The sequence below is a fragment of the Mastigoproctus giganteus genome, chromosome 5 (assembly GCF_048544385.1).
Source record: "Mastigoproctus giganteus isolate SK-2022 chromosome 5, ASM4854438v1, whole genome shotgun sequence".
NCBI lineage: Eukaryota > Metazoa > Arthropoda > Arachnida > Uropygi > Thelyphonidae > Mastigoproctus > Mastigoproctus giganteus.
This window is the reverse complement of record NC_143579.1, coordinates 182,495,680-182,518,585: the sequence shown is the minus strand read 5'-3', so window position 1 is coordinate 182,518,585 and position 22,906 is coordinate 182,495,680. Positions and strand designations below refer to the sequence as shown.

The 22,906-nt window shown below is 35.0% G+C and overlaps 1 protein-coding gene across 2 annotated transcripts in view; it reads left to right on the top strand.

Annotated features, from left to right (window-relative positions):
- The window catches only part of LOC150085900 (putative E3 ubiquitin-protein ligase UBR7), a 234,275-nt gene that overhangs the window by 18,172 nt on the left and 193,197 nt on the right, over nt 1-22,906 (top strand). The gene's annotated exons all lie outside the window — the stretch shown is intronic.

Sequence of the window (22,906 nt, the reverse complement as noted above, 5' to 3'; positions counted from 1 at the left end):
AGGCCACACCTAGAGTACTGTATACAGGCCTGGAGGCCTCATTTCAAGAAGGATGTAGAGTTTCTGGAACGAGTACAGAGAAGGGCAACAAGATTGGTGAATGGGACAAAGGGGTGCTCTTACGAAGAAAGGCTTAAGTTTTGCGAATTACAGTGTCTGGAAACTAGGCACCAGCGAGGTGATCTGATAGAGGTGTACAAAGCCTTGAATGGTTTGAACATGCTCAATGCTGATGGGATTCTTCCTCTTGCTCAGAATAATCACCTGAGAGGGCATAAATTCAAATTGAGGAAAGACAGATGTAGGATAGATGTGCGGAAATTTGCCTTTAGCCAGCGGGTGGTTGGTAGGTGGAACAGACTTCCATCCCTTGTCGTGGAAGTTGATAGCCTAAATAAGTTTAAGGCTCAGCTGGACAGGTATTTCGAACGAACAGAGGGGTGAAGTGGAAGTGGTTATTTTTTATTTATTTGTGTTACTTTTTTTTTTTTTGGCTGATGCTGCATAAGCTTGCTTTCTTGCATCAAATGCCTCTACTAATGCTAATGCTAACACGCTCCATTCAATGCCTCCTGTGGTCTTCCGTCAAAAGGATATCAGAAGGATTTTGATGAAACTTGATGCTAAGAAAGCATCAGGTCCTGATGGTATTTCTCCACTTGTTCTCAAAACCTGTGCTCCTGAACTTACTCCTATTCTTTGCCGCCTTTTTTCACTTTCTTTTTCCAAAGGGTTTTTCCTTCTGCTTTGAAATTTGCTCATATCCAGCCAGTTCCTAAAAAGGGTGACAAATCCCTCCCATCCAATTATCGTCCCATTGCAATTACTTCTACTCTTTCTAAAGTAATGGAGAAATCAATTAACCGCCAACTCTTAAACTACCTAGAAACCTTCCGTCTGATCAACGATCACCAGTATGAATTCCATCAGTGTCGATCCACTGGTGATATTCTGGCTTATGTTACCCATTTATGGACTAATTCAATGGAAAGGTTCGGTGAAACACAAGTAGTTGCTCTTGACATCTCAAAGGCTTTTGATCGTGTTTGGCATAAAGGTCTTCTAAACAAGCTTCCATCTTATGGTTTGCCAACTGTTTTTAGTAATTGGTAATCCAGTTTTCTCTCTGATCGCTCACTGAGGGTGATGGTAGATGGCTCTCTGTCTTCTAACTTCTCCACTAATGCCGGTGTCCCCCAAGGTTCAGTTCTTTCCCCCACACTTTTCCTCTTGTATATCAATGACCTTCTTCCATTGACTGGAAATCTTATCCATAGTTTTGCCGATGATAGCACATTGCATTCAACTTTCCATTTAGAGAAACCTTGTCCTGCTCAATCAGCTTCAACTTCTCGAAAATCTGCTACCAACTCCTTAAATGCCGATCTTCAGATAATTCTCCAGTGGGGCAAAGACAACTTAGTTGATTTCAACCCTTCTAAAACTCAGTCTTGTCTTATATCTTGAAAAAAGGATTCTTCTGCTCCTATGCTTATCTTTAGTGACACTCTGATTTCTAGGCAAAAGGATATATCTCTTTTGGGGTTTACCCTGACTTCTAATCTCTCTTGGCACAAGCACATTACAAATATTGCTTCCTCTGCATCTAAAAAACTTGGTTTTCTCTTTCACTCTCGGCGTTACTTTTCTTCCAAACAGCTGCTCACTCTGTATAAATCGCAAATCCGCCCTGCCATGGAATATTGTTCCCACATCTGGGTGGTGCCCCCAAAACCTCTCTCAGGCTTCTTGATTCCATTCAGAAGAGGGCAGTTAGGTTTATTAATGATTCATCTCTGACAGAGTCTCTCCACTCGATGTCTCATAGATGCACTGTTTCTGCTGCATGCCTCTTCTACAGATACTTCCATGGGCAATGTTCTTCTGAATTGGCTTCTATAATTCCTGCTCTCTCTTTCAAAACAGTCGGAACACGACTGATTGCTGCCACCAGCCAACATCCATTTACTGTCCAACTTCAAACACACAGAACCAACTTTCATCTTCCTCATTTATTCATTCAACTGCCGTTTTCTGGAACAACCTTCCTTCATACGTATTTCCTGAAAATTACAATCTACAGAAGTTCAAGTCCAATGTCAACAAATATCTTCTTTCGTCTTCTCAACCTCCAACCCAAGCACGGTGCTAAGTACTATAGGTTCTAATACCTCTCGTGTTTGGGGTTCACATAAAAAAAAAAAAAAACCCCATCATAGTATCCAATCAAATTGGTCAGACAAGACTTTCCTTATCAAACCCATGCTGTGTCTGAATTGTTACTTCAGTCTTGTCTAGATAATCCTGCAATGCTTCTTTAACCTGACTCCATTATTTTCCCTGGAACAGAAGTTCAACTAACAGGTCTGTAATTACTTGTGTCACCTTTTGATCCCCTTTTGTGGATTGGGCTTACATTTGAACATCTTCAGTCCAAGGGGACTTCTCCTGAGTCAGAATGCTCTCATAATTATGGCTAAGGATTTGCTTACTTCCTTTGCCGCCTCCTTTAATGTAACTGGATAGATCCCATCCACCCCCACGTACCTTTCCCCTGTTTAACTTTAATAATTTCTCCTCCACTTTGCTCTCACTTATTACAAAATCATTAAGCTTCCTGTTAGAGTTTAATAAGCTTCTGTCCTTCACTTCCCTACAGACCTATGTGTAAATGTAGATGTAAAATACTCATTCAGTTTGTCAGCTATCTGAGCAGGATCATCAACAGTCAAACCATCGATATTAAGTGGACCAATTGGATTCATCCCCTTCCTTCTAGAGTTTATGTAAGTAAAGGAGTCCTTGCTGGTTTTTTTAGCATCCTTTGCCAAAGATTTCTTAATTTGCCTTCTCTTGCATAATCTCCTTTTTGACTTGATTACAGACTAGCTTATATATGCCATAGGCTTCTGTGCCACGTGTTAATTCATATGCATTTTTCTTCTCTGCCATGAGGCTCATTAGTTCATCTGACATCCATTTAGGCCTAAACCTTAAACAATATTTATTAATTGGCATGAAAAGCCTGGTAGCTTCCATGACTAATTCCTTGAATGCTTCCCATTTAGAATTTGTCGGTCCATCATCAGTTGGTCCAACTGTACAGACTATACAAACTGTCTGATACCACTGTAGTCATCTTTACGGAAGCAAAAACCCTTCCCTTTACCCTGGTGGTAATTATATCTTTAAGTAAATCTTATATCAGTACATTGTGATCACTACTACCTAGTGGTGCAAATTCTTAATGCACGAATAATCACTGCTGATAACCAGATAAAGATTATTATCCTCTCTGATTGCATTTCAAATATGTTGCTGCAGAAAACAATCCTTCCAATTTTTGAAACAATTTTTCAATCATCCAATAAATCCACAAAAGTCTTGCTAGTGTGCAAGTGACCAACCCACAAGTTCCATTCAGTATCTGGGAAGTTAGATTCCATTCAAAAGAGGACAGTTAGGTTAATTAATGAGTCATCTCTAACAGAGTCTCTCCACTGTGCTGCATTGATATTCTCTTTCTGCTGCATGCCTTTTCTATAAGGTGCCTCCGTAGCTAGGTGGGAAGGAGTAGCAGTGCGTAGCACACGCTTCTTGATTAGACCGGGGTTCAAGCCCGTGACCACCAAATACGGAGGATGCGGAAAGGTCAGGGGATGACCACCGCATATCCCGGAGCAATATGGCCTTAGTTGCTAATGCTCCTAAAAATCAAATAACAACAGCCTTTTCTATAAATACTTCCATTTGCACTGTTCTTCTGAAATTCTTGCTTTCCCTTTCAAAGCAGTCCGAATATGTGCCGTTACCATTCAACATCCTTTTATTGTCCAACTTCAAACTCACAGAACCAACTTTTCTTTTTCCTCATTTATTCATTCAATTTCTGTTTTCTGGAACAACCTTCCCTCATATCTATTTCCTGATAATTACAATCTACTGAAGTTCAAGTCTAATGTCAACAAATATCTTCTTTCATCTTCTCAACCTCCCATGCACTGTACTAAGTACTATAGGTTCTAATGCATATCGTGTTTGGAGTTTTCATAAAAAAAAAATTAGAGTGTGGGGTACTGAATATATTTAGTGCGCGATTCATAATTGAAATTTTTCTTTATTTTTCGAGCTCTTACGGGTGCAGTATCTTTAAATGTAGCTTCTACATTTAAAGCATTTGCAAGTTTGCTAGAAATTTGTGTCATTTCTTCAAACCCTGCATCAGAACATTTTCCTACTTAAAAGAATCTAATAAATACTAAAATATCTTTAGCTTCTTTAAGGAGTCTTAAACATTCTATAAGATTGAAACATGGGTTCTGCAAAATCTTGCAAACCACATTAAATTTTTTAGGATATCATGCCATATCACAACTGAACATGTAAATGTTATTATTTTTCTTGCTAGTAACTCTGTTAAATGATGAGACATGGCATCTTTTTTATTATTTTCCGACAACTCCAACAGCACATCATATATACCCTCTAAATGATATTGTAGTGGTTTAAGAGCATCTCTGTGACTTGACCAACGTGTTTCAGAAAGAGGTTTTAAAGTTAATGAGGGAACTTGATTAATAATGCAGCCCACCTGGAATTAGAACCTGAAAAATATACGTAAAGCTCTTGAATGGTATTAAATAAAGCTATTCCTTCTGTTGAGGTTGATACAGAATCATTAATCACTAAATTTAATGAATGATTTGCACAAGGAACGAAAAATACAGGTTGATTTTAAATTTAATATTTGCTGCTGTACACCTAAATTTTTTATCATATTCTTGCCAGCGTAGATCACCCAGAAGTAAACCAAAACTTTCTGATTGTTTTAATATCATTCCCCCTAGTCTCAAACCTGTGGTATCGGTATAAAACCCAAAAAATGCTGCCTAATTTCAGTTTATTACTTCCTTTATTTAAAATAACAAACCTAATAATAATAGTTCAGTAATCTAAAATAATTGAGTAATATTTAGCTTTGAATACCATTTTTAAGATTTTAGTATGCACCGATTTAGCCAATAAATTAATTAGTTCATTTTGTATGTCTTTACTAAAGATAATGAGTACATGTGGTATTGTCTTTTATTTTTAGTAAATGTTTTCATGTCATGCTATCAAATTTTCCCATAATTTCCACTAATTTTAAAAAGTCCCAATTATCATGATGGAATTATTTATCTGATTTTCCATGAAATACTAGTGATTGACCTGCCAAAAATTGCCCAACACTAATTAGTCTCTCTGAAACACCACGCCAGTGCCTTTTTTCAACACCAACCAATCTGTGGTTTTCACAATCTATAGTTTTTTCTGTTCTAAGATGCAACACTCATTTTTTCCAAATTTTAAAATATTTGCTACATTCTTTATTTTTTTTTTTTTTTGTGCATTTCTAATGTGTGACCTAGATTTTTCCATGTTGAAAAGCCTTTGCTTGGCCAAACACACCTGTTGGAGGAAAATAGTTTACAACAAAAACAATAAGCTGCATCTTTTGTTATGGAGTAAACAAGCCAAAATCTTTTAACCACTTCATTATTACTTAAGACTCTTTTATAAAAATTTGTTGAAAACAAATTTTTATAACTGAGTCTTAACTTTGAGGGAACTTAAAATCTGAATCAGACACTTTCACAGGGCTTTTTTTTTTACAATAAGTTGCCTAATATTATTATTTAAAACATTTGGCCACAAAAATGTATCATTGGATACTTGAGTTAGAAATTTTAAATTTGAGTAGTAACACTATTAATAATTGCCAATACATCTTTTTCTGCACATCTTGCACACAACATATTGGAGATTTGTTTTCTTTATTCTTGCAAGTATGCAATGGAGAAGTTGATGATGAAGGGGGAACATGTTTCACAAGAAGTTTTATTTTTTGTATAAATTTTCCCCAATATAAAGCAATCCATAGCTTTTGGCTGTTTTTCATTCTGCTCATTTTTTTAAATTTATTATTATTATTTTTTTTTGTTCTATCAGCCACTCAGTTTTCTTTTCACATTTCCAACCATTATTTCAAGGTAGGTACTTTTTGAAAAGTTTGACCAGTTAACAAAAACAGAGACATTGTAAAATGCATTTTGACAGAATTATACAATAATATTGAAATTAATTAATGTATGACAATTTCAAATTTATAAAATAAATCCACAAAAAAATTCAGTACAGTAACAAAATAAAAGTTAATAAATTTAAATGAAGGTTCTTCAATAAACAAACTAAAATGTAATATAATTTTTACAAACAATTGCAAATACTATATGCAAGTAAAAAGCAGTAATCTAAAATGTTCTCTGGAACATTTTTAAAATTATTTAAGATTTTTCACCAGTACGACATAGAAAAGTAAAGAGCTTACCATTAAATCAAAGTAGCTGGTTAATAGCACTTCATAATGCCACCCAACTGGCAAAATTTTCTCAGGAGAACACTGATAAATTGCTGATTCAATGTCATTGTCCATTCCTGTTCCTTTTCAGTCCTGATGTCTTAGACTGGACCCATTATATCAACCTTTAGGTTAAAATTTCATACGAAAATACTTTGTACACGCTAAGGATAGTGTTTTTTTTTTTTTTTTTTTTTCACAAACCAAAGAATTAAAATTCAGCAAGCATAATCTTCAAAAAATTTTACCTTTTCTTCTTGTGGAAAATACTAAACTAGATAAAATAACTTAAGCATAAGCAAAGAACATATGAAACTGTGAACCAAGTATACAGCTTTTGCAATTGTTCAATTGTTGAACAGTGCAATTGTTCTTAAGCAAAATTCTAGCCTTAATGCAAATAGCCCATGGTTCAGTGAGTATGTCGATGTTGCTCAGTTGTTCATTTCATGTATTGCTCAGTTGTTCATTTCATTACTTTTACAGTGCTCATTTATCAATTGCAATTGAATGGATGCATAAGTACATCACAAAAAATTCATTTTTGTGCAAATTCACGTTTTCAGGCAGTGAAGGGATTAAAAGATGATGGAAAAGCTGCCTGAATGGCTACAAACAGCTCTTTTACTTCTAAACAGTGAGTAAAAGGTAAAAAAATTATAAAATCATTAAATTATAAAGAAAAAGAAATCATAGCAATAATGGGGCTTTTCCTTCTTTTCCAGCCTTCTCATCTTTGTTTTTCCACATCTTTTCTCTGTGATTTAATGTTTTCATAATTTCTTAATGATGAAAACATTATAATAATTATAATGAATTTATTATTATTCATTGGATTATAATAACTAATTTTATTTCTGCATATATATTCAATGGTGTAAATACCCATGACCGGTTGTGGATTGCAATTTGTGGGGCACTTTTAGGAGCAATCTGTTTAGAAGGACAGAATTCATAGTTCATTAAGTTTCTACACAAATAATATGTAGAGGTCTAGGTAGTTGAAAGATCATAAACTCAGGATATATAAATTTAAAATGTTTTTTTATTTTTTATATATAGTACTACATTTCTAGTTTATAAAGGATTTTGAAGATTGTGGCCTAATGCTATGACAACATGATTTGTGAAATACCTACTTGGATAACCTGAAAATCAAACTAAATGAAAGCTATGAAATAAACCTTTATGTATCTCTCAGTAACACCTCTTGATGGAAACTTAAATTAGAAATATTGAAATGAAATTATTTCTGATGAGATATTTTCATTTGAGAGAGAGAGAGAGAGAGAGAGAGAGATAATCTTTATTGCCCTTCACGGCCAAAAAGCCAGGGGTTTACAGCCTCCCGATATCAACATGTAAAAAAAAATAAATAAATACTTCAGCTGGCAGTGGAGATAATCATCTCAGAAAGCATATATAGGCGCCTCCGTAGCCAGGTGGGAAGGAGCAGCAGTGCGCAGCACACGCTTCTTGATTAGACCGGGGTTCGAGCCCGTCACCACCAAATACGGAGGATGCGGAAAGGTCAGGGACTGACCACCGGATTGCTCCCAGAGCAATATGGCCTTAGTTGCTAATGCTCCTAAAAACCAAACAACAACAACAACAACAACAAAGCATATATGGGACTAAGAACAAGTACAAAAAGGGGTTATGTTCCAAAAGCTAACAAAATACACCATTTTTTTATAACTATCGGAAACTTAATTTTTATAGTAGTAATAACTTAATATTTTAACTTTATTTTTATAATAGTAATAACTGAACAAACGTCTTACCTTACAAACTGTGATACTTATATGTCAGATAATGTATGTTCATTTAATTTTCTCCCTCTTCATCACTGCTAAGCACAATCTCTTCTGCAGTATCTAAATTTCATGTACCTTCTGCTCTCTTTAAAAGTCATGAACTGCATGTTTCGAAGTCACAATTTTTTTTTTGGTCTCAAAAGCACCAGTTCAATAGCACAGAACCTAATCTCCCAACAAAATACAGTGGACCCCCACTTTAAAGATATAAAGCACAAATTTAACTTTATTACCTTACCGATTAGCAAAGTTAAATGAAACGTGAAAATTGGAAGAATATTTTCCAGTTAGCAAAATAAAAATAAATTTATAGTTACGTATATAGCTTAATTAATATGTATCGTAATATGTATATACTAACTAATTGATATCTCTGTTCACTGACTTTTTTTTTTTTGGTTGTAAAATTTAAAACAGTAAAAATGATAAGCAGTTAATAACACAGAACACAGCATGCACAAGTAAGATATGGAGTAATGAGTTTTTGAAAATTTATGTTTTTTATATGATTGAATATTTCATGGGAGGGAAACATTTTACCATAATAACGTAAAACCCACAGAAGTCCAGCTATCGGAACTATCGCAAATGCAATAAGATTGAGTTTACTATCTGTTTATAATAATAATAATTATTATTATTAGCCATATGGTGCAAGGAAAGAGAGAGAGAGAGAAAGAGAGAGAGAGAGAGAGAGAGAGAGAGAGAGAGAGAGAGAGAGAGAGAGAGAGAGAGAGGAATGATGATATCCAGCTCAGGACCCTGGGTGTGCCAAGCCCATACTCACCAGATGTGAGCCTCTTCATTACATTAACAGAAAAGACCAATAAACAGGAAACTGCAAATTGTTTTTATTGTTATATGATAGTGAGCTCTAGCAATGTGCTTTGGAAAAATATCACGAAGCGATAATGACTAGTGAGTCAACAGCAGGTATTCACAAAAAGGAATGGAAACGTTGAAAATTACATTTAACATAATAGCAGGCTTTTCCTAGCACAAAAGCTCAAAAATACCATGTTATGTGAGATTTCCCACAATTCTCAAACCATGTTAGAGCAAAACCTGTTATATAAGTACCGTGTTGTGCATAGACTGCTGCAATTTATCAATCGTGTTAGAGCAAAACTGTGTTGTAAAAGTACAGTGTTATACGGGGGTTGCCTGTACTGCTTTTTTTTTTTTTCCTAAAAGCTAAAAGCACAATTATAGTGCATTGTAAAAATTAATATCTTATAGCCTCTAAAGGTTTTCAGATAGATTAGTTGATTTGTTTTTTCTGAGTACATCAATGGAACAACCTCTTTATTTTTTTACCTCATTGGTTCATTTAAATCTTTCAATTATGAGTTTTATATCATTTATTCTATTAAAGATATTGATAATATTTTATTTTAATTCTGTTTTCTAAATTACACATGGCAGATACTTTGGCAAAATCTCAACATGCATTAGTCTTACTTTCATCATAAAATTTTAGTATGTGTTCAGTAGGCAGTCATAGTTAATTACAAGTTTTCCTGCATGTTTCTCCTTCCTTCAACATATAAAGCACTTTCTATATGTGCTATTATTTTATTTTTTGTTTTTAGAAAGATTATTTTGACAAATTCTTTAATAGTCTTAAGTGATAACTTTTACAAGTGAAGTTTTTCTAGATTATACTCATTTAATTAGAAATTTGGTTCAAGCATGGGATAAATTTTATGTAATGTGTATGGTTGCAATATATTTTTCACTGTATAGAGGTTCTACAGTTGCATGGCTCAATTATCTCTCGCTGCTAATACGGCATGTGACCAGTGTAACTTTTAAAGTTTTTCTGCTTTTTTTTTTTTTTTTTTTTTTTGAAATAAAATAAATTCCCCTCTATTCCTTTCTTCACCTTGTATTCTCTAAATTATTATACAGTATTTTCTGTGTTCATTTCAATATACAATAGAGCATCAGTTATCCGGAATAATTAATGTCAGACCTCTTATGGATAGCAGAATTTTCCGGATAATCGAATGTAAGGTAAAATTAAATTAATTCTGTTATAATGTATTAAGGTAAAAGAAAAGACTTTAAATAGTGTAAAAAACCGAATTTATTTAATTTAAAAAAAATAATAATAACTTGTACATAAAAATTCATACATTTACATATGTAAATTTAAAAAAAATTTAAAGTAATTTTTTAAAATAATATTCTATCATTTTTTGTTTTATTTGTTGTCTTTTTTTTTTTTTTTCCTGTGAAATCTCTCAAGTTTCTTAATATCAATAATATCAATTTGATTATATTGCATTCTTCCTGGTTTTCTACCTATTTCAGTGATGTTTCTTTTCATTGACATTTTACCGTAAAAAACAGAGAAAAATAAATCACACATTTTCAGGCCAATATTATTCTTATCGAATCTGGAGCTAAACTAAACATAATATGAAATGAAGAGAACAAAATATGTCATGGAAAATTGGGTTCATGGAAGTGAATGACTAAACTATCATGGTTTCTGAGTCCTAATCCAACATTTCACCAGATATACGACATAAAAAAAAACAGACAGAAATACTCTCGTAGCATGACAAACATTTGTCTCAAGTACTACCATTTAAAAAAAAAAAAAAAAAAAAGAAGAAGAAGAAAATCTGCATTTCAAATTATTATACTACCATTAATAATAATAAAAAAAAGGAGAAAAATCAGCCTTTCAAATTATTCCTGATAACGGACGTTCTACTGTACTATGAATTATGATATTTTTTTTTTTTTTTTGTTTTGGCATTTAACAGTGATAGTATTTACCTGTTTTTTTGTACTCAGCTCCCATACTTATGTGGCATCTCTGAGAAGCCAGCGAGAGCTGTTTACTCTTGCTGTAGAGCTTTAGTTTTGCTGATATCACAAAAACAAAATGCAACTGGTTGACAAAACACAAGACATTTGGGTGGAATCTGTGTTTCAATTAGGGAAGACGAGTAACCTTAAATTCTGAGAAATACAATAAAAAAACATTATTACTGATTTCTCTAATTTATTTTTGTACAGTATTTTGTAATTGACTTCAGCAAATCATAATTAAGCCTGCAATGCCAGGGCTATACCTGTGAAGGTTGCACTTTCACAGGTAAAGCCCCTTGATTGTTGGTTGGAGATAAAAATCTATTATAATTTTATCTATTTATCATGATTAATCTTGATTCTATTGTGAAATATAAACAAATTTTTATTTGATATGATTTTTGAATTTTTATTTATCATTTTCCCAGAATTATCCATTTTGTGCACCCCAGTAGGCAGTGCCAGCCACAAAATTTGTGGGGCCCTGTTCAAGAATTACTTGTGGGGGCCCTTGGGGTCCTCTGCAAAACTTATACAGGGTGTTTTTTTTAATAGTATTTTTTTAATTTTCAAATTTTACAGTAACTAAGAAATAATTAAATACTTTTATATTATACTGAACAAAAATTTTAATTACGAATAATATTTAATACATTAATCAACAATATTGTTTTGACCATTTGAGCACAGGGGCCCTGTTCAACAAAACCAGTTGAACATGCTTGTGGGTGGCACTGCCAGTAGGTACAGCTCTGCCACAGTCTGGGAAGAGAAGATTTAAAATGCGCATGTTTTAAATTTTGTGCATTTAACACTCTGTTAAACTGTAAAATGGAATAGATCTTCATATTTTATGCCTGTAATTTTTTTAAATTTCCAACAGAAACAGAATTAATTTTTTTTTTAAATGAAAGACATAAAAACACATTTAACATTAAGAAAAACATTAAGACATTTTAATATTAAGAAAAAATAAAATATTAGTATACTCCAGTGGTGTCCAACCTACGCCCCACCCAGAAAGTGAACTAAAACACCATTTTAGAGAGTCGCGCCACTGTGTGTACAGGCATGCAAGCATCGAGCTCGACTGTATCAAACATGTACATGTTGTCCAGTGCAGTCATATGTACACTAAATACAGTAATGTACGCATCAATCTTTTCATGTTGTGAAATTCTACTATTTTGATATAACTTGTTCATTTTATTGAATTATTATTAATTTGTATTGAATTTGTTCCGAAAGAGGAACATTGATTTCACTTGTTGTGTTTTTAATCAAAGGTGGACTGAAGACTATTTCTTCATTGAGTACGACGAAAAAGCAGTATGTTTGTTGTGCAAGGATACTGTATCACTTTTTAAAGAACCTACTGTAGTTTGTCTCGAAAAACAATTATGTGAAGAATAGAAGATATTGGAATTAAGAAAACAACAAAACACGCTGAAAACGTATTGGTCAAGAAATTTATCTGCTGTAAGTGCCAGTTTTCAAGTTGTACATATGATCGCTTTTGAAAGTAAACCATTCAGTGGCCCCGGGTGCCAAGCGATAGTGTCCAAGCGATTTTCCTAAGTGATATATAGTGCTCTCTCTAAGTGATTTCGTTATATTTTCTTTCCAGTGCTTTTCTCATCCTTATTTCTTTATAAGTGGTTCTGTACTTAACAGGTCCTAAGTAAGAACCCAGAAAGGAAAATTACCTTTCTTTTCCTAGTATATTTATTAATTTTCGCACTAACAAACTAACCTCTCCAACCGCTTGGCCACTAGGTGGCACTGCTCCTGCCTCCACGTGGCGGGGCTGGAAGTCTGGGAGAAGAAATCCACTCTCCCAGGACTAAAAGGAGCAACGATGGACAAAAATAAACAGTCCTCGTGTGGATCTTATGATTCAGAACTGGACAAACATAATCCAGATCATGACGACACAAATGTATCCCATGCTAAGAGACAAAAAAAAGAAGGAATGGATAAGATCACACCACTCTTTCTAATACTACACTCCTCCACAGACCAACCACTGAGTAAGCTGTCCCCATTTTTGATACAGAAATGTCTCGAAAATGTGGCTGGCCCTCCAAAAATGGTTCGGCGATTAAGATCCGGAGATTTATTGATTGAAATGACCGAACATCGACATGCTGAGAGGCTATTGAAAATTTCTACTTTCGGTGGAATTCCCACGAAGGTTACCCCACATGCCACCTTAAACTCCTCTAAAGGGGTAATATCAGAGTGGGATTTATTAAACATATCAGAGGATGAACTTGTGCATGAACTAAGAGATCAAAACGTAGTACAAGCCAAAAGAATTGTGATTAAAAGAGATGGAGAACCTGCTCCCACACGCACGGTGATCCTAACATTCAAAACACCAAATCTGCCTACTTCTATTAAAGCTGGTTATCTTAGATGCCAAGTAAGACCATACATCCCAAATCCAGTCCGGTGCTTTAAGTGCCAAAAATTTGGTCATTCCCAAGCTGTCTGCAGAAGTGTAGCCACTTGTGCTAACTGCGGATCAAAAGAGCATACACACACAAACTGTAACACTGAAGTGCAAATTTGTCCTAACTGCCATGGTAACCACTCTGCCTTCTCTAAGGAATGCCCTCAATGGAAAAGAGAAAAGAATATTCAAAAATATAAGATAGAGCAGAAAGTATCCTATCAAGAAGCTAAAAAACATTTTGCAGCACCTGCTAAGTCACCTACATATGCTTCAGTTACCCAACGGCTACGCTCAGTAGAAACTCAGACAGACTGCTCAGTCCCTCCAAATATCTCAATATCTGGTTGGGCTAAATCGCTCCTCTCCTCATCAAAGGAAAAACCTACTCCTAAATATGCTACTCGAGAAGCAAATACTCCTGTAACAATACCTCCAGATAAGAAGCCTAATGAGCAACCAAATGAACGAGCCAAGACTCCTGAAAGAAGCAACACTACTAAATTTATACCCGATACCATGGATATTGATGAAAAGATAGATGAAGATGATTCAATTCTTGAGATTCATCCAGAGGATGACATTGACACGGGTAGGCCAGTCTTCCCAAAAAAAGAAAAAGCAAAAGTAGACAAGCGCAAACAAAAAAATCCGCCCTAAGAAACCAAACCCTCCTTTTAAAACCAAACAATGCACACAGTAATTCAATGGAATTGTCGTGGATTTCGTGCTAATATCGATGACCTCTACGATCTCCTAAGTGAATATAAGCCCGTCGCAGCATGCATACAAGAAACAAACCTGACGAATGCAGTATCTATAACAGTTAAACACTTCACCATGTACAGAAAAGATAGAAACTGCTCTAATACAGCACACGGAGGAGTGGCGCTGTTAGTAAACTCTTCAATTCCCTCCAGACCTGTTCCCTTGCAAACACCGTTGGAGGCAATTGCAGCCCGTATCACCATAGGCATAACAATAACCTTAGTCTCATTGTATCTGTCACCAAACCACGCTTACACCCTTGCTGATTTAGATGACCTAGTAGGACAAATACCCGCTCCTTTCTGTATTCTGGGTGACTGGAATGGCCATAACCCTCTATGGGGTTCTCAACAACTTGACTGCAGAGGGAAAATAATTGAGAAATTCCTGGATAAACACAATCTAACTATTTTAAACACAGGTGATCACACATATGTTCATGTACCATCTGGCTCAAGCTCTGCCATTGACCTAACAGTATGTTCTCCAACAATATTTCCTCTCATTGACTGGACAGTTACTGACAATCCTCTTGGTAGTGATCACTTTCCAATCATCTGTAATTTCTGTACAAGTTCTCCTCCGATCAACAGAATTAGAACAATTTGGAAATTTGACAAGGCCAACTGGGCTAAATATCAAGAAATAGCTCATTTAGATTCCACTAACATTGCTACTGACAAGATAGATTCTGCAGTAAGCTATATCACAGAACGAATAATGACAGCCGCTGAATCCGCTATCCCAAAATCATCATTTAAAATCCGACTCCATCCAAAAATGTGGTGGAACGAAGCATGTAGCATTGCTAAAAGAGAAAGAAATAAGTCCTGGAATCAGTTTAGAAAACATCCAACCACAGCCAACCTCCTACAGTTTAAAAGAGCAAGGGCTAAGGCTCGTTATATAAGACGAACGAGTAAAAAAGAAGCATGGTCACGCTATGCTGCCACAATAAACAGATTCACAGATACTGCTACAGTCTGGAAAAAAATCAAACGTATCAATGGCAAATACCCACTTGTTACTTCCCCAATTCTATTTCTGAAAGGAAACGAAATTTCTGAACCCGAAGAACTTGCTAATGCATTTGGCTCGTCTTTTGAATCACTCTCAGCTGTCTCCGCCTATGAACCAGCCTTTCAGATGCTAAAACGCAATACAGAAAAGTATAAACTGAATTTTAATTCCGCTCTCCAACATTCATACAATCTGCCGTTGACCATGACTGAATTGCTTAATGCGCTCACAAAAGTGAAACACAGTGCTCCAGGTCCTGATGGAATTTATTACTCAATGATTTCCCATTTAAGTGAAAGATCATTAAGTGCTCTCTTACTACTCTATAATAGAATTTTCTTAGAGGAATATTACCCCACCAGCTGGTGCCATTCTTATGTGCTAGCCTTCCCGAAACCAGGAAAAGACCACACAGACCCAGCAAACTATCGACCTATCTCCTTAACAAGTAGCTTGGGAAAAACAATGGAAAAAATGCTTAACACCCGACTAACGTGGTATTTGGAGACTCAAAACATTCTGAGTCCAAGCCAATATGGTTTTCGGAGAAGTAGATCGACGCTCGATCTCATTATCAAAGCAGAAGCAAATATTCGGAACGCCTTTCTAAGAAATGAGCACTTTGTTATGATATGCATTGACATCGAGAAAGCATTTGATACAACTTGGCGTTATGGGATTCTTTGGGACTTACATAAATCTGGTCTTCGGGGTCATCTCCCGAAATTCATTCAGAACTTCCTATCTAACAGATCCTTCCAAGTCCTCTACCACTCGTCACTTTCTGGCACATATGTTCAAGAAGAGGGAATTCCCCAGGGCTCAGTGCTGAGTGCAACACTTTTTGCCATCAGGATCGATTCTATAACTAATAGTATACCTAACACAGTTGATGCATACCTGTATGCTGATGACCTTGCCATCTCATGTCATTCTCAAAATATGCGACTTATTGAGAGACAACTACAAGTCACCATTAATAGAATAGTCTCTTGGGCCAAAAACAATGGCTACAGAATTTCTAAACCGAAAACAACTGCAGTACACTTCTGTCGTAAACGTACATTACATCCTGATCCAAACCTCCAGTTAGACTCCCATTGTATTACATTTCAACCAAGCACTCGTTTTCTTGGTATAATACTTGATAAAAAATTAAACTTCCTTGAACATATAAAATATATTCGTACCAGCTGTCTTAAGAAACTAAATATTCTCAGAGTAATCTCCTCTATGTCATGGGGTGCAGATCGGTACATGTTGCTACATTTATACCGCTCATTAATTAGATCCCGCTTAGACTATGCATCTCCTGCATACGCCTCAGCCAGGCCAAGTGTACTGAAATGGCTTGATCCCATTCATCATAGCGCACTTCGAATAGCACTGGGTGCCTTTCGTACATCTCCCATTTTAAGTCTATATACGGAAGCCAATGAACCGCCGCTAGACCTTCGGCGACAAATTCTTCTCCTAAACTATGCCGCAAAAATCAGCAGCTTTCCACATCACCCTATATGGCAATATCTCTTCAGACCAAAATGGGAAAACCTCTATCGTACTAAATCACGTCTCAACAAACCATCTGGCATTAGGCTTCAAGCTCTAAACACTAGCTGGGGAATCAGCATGAATAACATAATGCAGGATACTAGCATGCAAATCCAGCCATGGCAAATACCCACAATATACGTTGACAGATATTTTCAGAAATGGGGGAAGAATAATCTTCCAGATATTAACATCAGACAATTACATCTGGCCCACTCAATTCAGTTTAGGAGTTATATGCAGATATATACAGATGGATCCAAGACTGCCAGTAAGGTTGGTACAGCTGTAGTCCTGCCGGATGCTGTCATCGCTGAACAGCTTCCCTCAGAATGTAGTAATTATACTGCTGAGTTGTATGGTATTTTACTAGCCCTGGAGAAAATAAAAGAAGCCTCATATACTCAATCCATAATCTATACCGATTCATTAAGTGCCGTCAATTGTATGCAAAGTAAACGCCCCAACAGTCATCCTCTGGTACAACAAATCTGGACTCAGTTAATGGCAATTCATGCACGTGGTCACCGCATTATTTTTTGTTGGATTCCTGGTCACTCTGGAATCCCAGGAAATGAACAGGCAGATTTAGCTGCCAAAAATGCTTCAAATCCTATTTCTTACAATTTCAAGACACCTTATGTTGACTATAAATCCATTATACGCAGACCTCTAAAGAACAGTGGAAACATATATGGGAAAAAGAATTACATAACAAACTTTTTGAAATAAAGAAAGAACCCAAACAGTGGCGCTCCAGGCTGAGAGGAAATAGAAAAGAAGAAACTGTACTAGCACGACTGCGCATAGGTCACACATACCTCACTCACAGTTATCTATTAAGAAAGGAAGATGCCCCACAATGCAGTAACTGTTCATGTCCACTCACTGTAAAGCATATAGTTATTGATTGCCCGCTATATCTAAGAGAACGAAAAACTGCTTTCTCCTTACTTTCCAAAAATTGCAATCAATTAACACTACGTAATATTCTGGAAGATCGTCAAGATATGGATGACGTTTTTGCTTTCCTAAAATCAATTGATAAATATCACCTTGTTTAAATTTTTATCAGAATCAGCATCAACAGCAAAGATATACTAGTCAGAAATCAGTGCATTATAGCCACAGTTGCTGATGCACCAACAAACCTAACAACAACAACAACAACAAACCATTCAGTGATGGTGAATTTGTTAAACATTTTTAAAAGCTATGGAAGAAATTTTTCCGGCGAAATGAGCAATGATACAAGACATTAGTTTGTCTCGACAAACAGTTAAAGAGTAGAAGATATTGGAAAGAATTTGTTCCAACAACTTTTGGAAAGCATAAAACAAATGAAATATTTTAGTGTATCTCTAGGTGACAATATTAATGTAAAGGACACAGCCCAACTCCTTATCTTCATACGTGGAATTAATGATAATTTTGTACCAATTGAAGATTTAGCTAATCTACAGAGCTAATCTACACGGCTGATGGTAAAAAAATATATGATTGGTAAAAACATTGGACAGGGTAGAATAACCAAGAAAATGATAGATATCAGAGCTGAACCTCAGATTGATTAATTCACTTCATTGTGCGTCAAGAAGTCTGTGTGAGAATGTATTGGATCTCCAACACATTATGAATGTGGTTTATTTTAACTGTAAATTTTATAAGATCACATGGCCTTAATCACCGAATGTTTCAACAGTTAGAAATTGAAGCTAAATACGAAGATGTAATTTTACACAGTGCAGTGTGATAGCTTAGTCGTGGCAAAGTGTTATATCGTTTCTTTAAACTGCATTATGAAATTGATATATTTATGACAGAAAAAGGGAAACCGGCAAAAAAACAACTATCAAATATGGAGTGGCTGTTTGATCTTGCAATTCTTACAGACATTTCTAGTCCTTTAAATGCTCTTAGTTTAAACTACAAGGGAAAGGAAATTGGTCTCTGATTTGTATGGTGACATCAAATCATTTCAGAATACGTTGTTATTATTTAAATCCCAAATTGAGCAAGGCAATTTAGTTCAATTTGAATGTTGTATCGAGCTAACAGAAAAACACATATTTCCAAAGAACCATTGCCTCTCATTATTACAATTAGTTTTTGACGAGTTTGAAAGTCGATTTGCTGATACGAGATCTCATGACATAAGCTTGTTTGAGAATCCATTTACTTCTATGGCTGAAAACTACAATCCCAGCTTGCAATTTGAACTTATTGATCTTCAAGCCAAAACATGGTCCAAAAATAAGTAGATGGACTGCGAAAATAAACTACTTGAATTCTACAAGGCTCTCCCATCTGAAGATTTTCCACTAATAAAAGAAATTTTTCTTGAATCACTCAGTGCGCCCTGCAAAACAAATCTAACTTTCAATAGGGCCCTTGTACCCAAAAGGTTGGACACCACTGGAATACTCCAAGCAGAATTCAAAAAAACCCATAAACTTGGGCTTTTTTCAGAAATTAAAAAGAAAGTTTACACCTTCAGTTGTAGTGCCACCATGTTTGTAACATTTAGGTGTACCACATGTGCAGGTTTAATAGGACACAATTTTCAATTCAGCAAAAAAAGTTAAAAATTAATTTTTTGCAATTAAAACAAAAAAGGTATCTCATAGATGCCATGTGAGCTATTTGTTCCATTTAGGGCACAAGTGGTAGAGGATTAAGAGTCATGCAGTTGCAGAACATCTAGTGTGTTAAAACTTTATTACTTAGTCATGCAAATGGCTAAAGAAATCATATGTATATGGGTCCTTACTCTTATTCATAAGTATACAGACTTATCAACTTCCAAAAATCAAAAAGTTTTTAATATAGAGTACCTTTTCAAACCAGAAATCATGAAAAGTTTCTTACTTTCCAGTTGTGGTACATAATTTAGGCTTAATCATTGGGTGTTATATTAAATTATATGAATATAATTGAGTTAGAGAAGGGCATTACATGGACAAACTACAAAGTTTTTTAGAAATAACACTTTACCACTTGAATCTTATTTCAGTTAGTTTATTGATAGGGAAAAAAATTGAAATTACAAAATTTGCGCTTCTGGCATAAAACATTACATTGTGTTTAATTTTCCAGCAAATAGGACAGCTGCTTTACAGCCACTACATCAAGGAGTTTTACAGATTTTAAATGCTTATACCACAAGCAGTTATTTGAAGATCTAATAGCTGCTGTGAAAAACCAAACAACTTTTGAGGACTGCTTGATTCTATTCACTACATCCACAAAAGTTGGAATCAAGTGATGTGTGAAGTGATTGCAAATTGTTTCAGGAGTGGATTTAAACATGTTATTTTGGAACAGGATAATGAAACAAGTCTGTATGAAGATTGATGAAGAAAATAAAACATTTAGGGATTTATTTTAAGCATTGAATCAAAATGGATACAGTCCTGGTGAGAAAGTGCAAGTGTTAAGAATGTGTAGACAGTGATGTCATTATCTCATCTCACATGACCGTCGATGGCATAAGTGAAACTTCTGATTTGCAGAATGTTTAATCAGAAGAGAGAAAAGACAAAAACAGATGGAATCAGCTGCGAAAAATTATACAGTTAGCATTAGTAGTGGCAAATGATTCAAGAAAGCAAGCTTAGAAAGCATCACCCATATAAAAAAAAAACAAAAAATCCTTCCTACATCACCTATTCATTCCCTCCAATAGTCTGCCTAATTCTTTCTTGAATATATTTAAGCTATCAACTTCCACAACAACAGATGGAATTTTGTTACAGCAATCACCCACCTGCTGGCTAAAGACAAACTTCTGCACATTTATTCACGACCATCCTTCCTCAATTTGAATTTATACCTCCTCGTGTGTGTAATCTGAGCAAGAGGGAAAATGTAGTCATCATTGAGCTTACTCAATCCATTCAAGGCCTTAAACACTTCAGTCAGATCTCCTCACAGGTACCTAGTCTCCACATGCTTCAATTTGCAGAACTGAAGTTTTTCTTGGTAAGATCACCCTTTTGTTCTCTTCACCAATCTCTTTGACCTCATCCTTCCTAAAGTGAGACCTCCAGACCCATATACCATACTCAAGATATGGCCTTGTACAAAAGGATAATCACCTCCTTGTCCCTGCTAGCAGAGTTTCTGTATATCATTGACAAAACCCTGTGAGCTATCCTGGCAGCATATCTGCACTGCTCAGAGAATTTCATATCTGACTGGGCAATTACCCCCAGGTATTTTTCATTTTTGACCATCCTGAGTGTAGTATGTAGTACCATACAGTTGATAAGTTACTCTGAGATTATTGCTACTCATATGCAGTACCTTGTCAGAGTTAAACTTCAACTGCCATTTCTCAGCCCATCAACCCAATTTTCCTAGATCTTGTTGTAGCTCAACCTGATTACTCATTAACCACCCTGCCAACCTTTGTATCATCTGCAGACTTAGACCTTAATGCACTCAAAAGAATTAGATATTATTTAGTAACTTGAAATAATGTCTGATTGGGAAAAAAATAGAATTGAACAATAAGTGTTCAGAAAAAGAACAGATAATAATTTTATTTAAATACTGCATACAAATCATATCAGTACACTGTGTTTTCATTGAATAAGATTTGATTTAAAAATTTATTCTCTTTTCAGAATTTATATATTTTTTAAATTTTTTGTAGTCTAGAATACAATAGATGGTAGAGACAGTACTGTATATGGTATGTACTGCACATACTGCTTTAATTTGTTATGTTTGTTAATTCATCACATTCGTTGGATCCAGCCAGTGACGAATTATAGAGACCATACTGTAGTGTAATATTTAACTTAAGAAAACTTCGTTTGTAGTCTGCTTCTCTATTATGTATCCTGCCTATTTGGTGGTCAGTAGACTTTGAATGCCATAAAAATGCTGTGACATAGCACCAGCTCTCTTGATTTATGTTACAGAAAATGTCTTTTTGACTCTATGATCCATTCTCCATCCCATTATCATAAAAGGGTTTGTACCATAAAGTTTGTCTCTTTTCATAAAAAATAATAAAATTTCTAATATTAAAATCATAATTTTTTCTTAATATTGTTAACTGATAATATATTAAGTTAATATTGTTAACAGTATTGTTAACCTGAGAGTAATTTGCATAATTATTCAATTAGCCATTAAAAAAAAAAAAAAAATTCTGCAGGTTTTCATTTCCAATGCGACGTATGTGGTATGGCCTAGGGATGATATTCTCACTCAATTTAGAAAGCATTAAAGCTTAACAAAAGAACGTAGTTTATTAAAAGCGAATATAATTAAAGATTTATTTTTAAAAAAAATAAATTGTTTTCAACTCCTGCTTTGCCAGTAGAAATGCGAGCCCAAACTCCACCCACACCTGTCAATAAATTAGTAATGGCAGCTGTCCTTGTCAGTTGCAATTTCAAACAACCAGTGAGAGAGACATGCAGAGACAACACATGTTCAATATCAAAGCAGGTTGATATAGCAAAACTATGTCAACCTGCTTTAACATTCAGCATGTTGTGTTGTCAAGATGGTTTGTATGCTGATACGATCCAGTGAAGTATTGCTTCAAATATTTAATGCACTTATAGCAGAAGCTGTATGACAGAGAATAAATTTGGTAAATTGCAGACTTGGTTTTGGGGCTATCAACTTTCTGTCATGAGTTTCTTCATTTGAAACACTGCTAGCTTCAGATAGATTTTGTATGTAACAGGTTGCTCAACTGGTTATTGGAAGTGTTAACTATTATTTATTTAAATGTAATTATATTTGGAGAACCAATTTGCCACTCAGCAATGCTGTTTGGAATCTAACTATTTTGAACCAAATTGAAATGAATGGATTTCGCAAAAAAACCTTGCAGTTTCCAATATTTCTCAGTATCATTGAAGGTAAATAAACAGATAATTTGTTGATCAGTTCTGTCAGTTTCAGTGTGAGAACATACTAAATATTATCATGAAAGAAGAAAGAACTGATGTATAATGGTCCTTGTTTAGAGAACTGACCAAGTGCATGAGGAAGCATGAAATATAGCAAGTTATCCTCAAGTAATTCTTGTTATTTTAATAATTC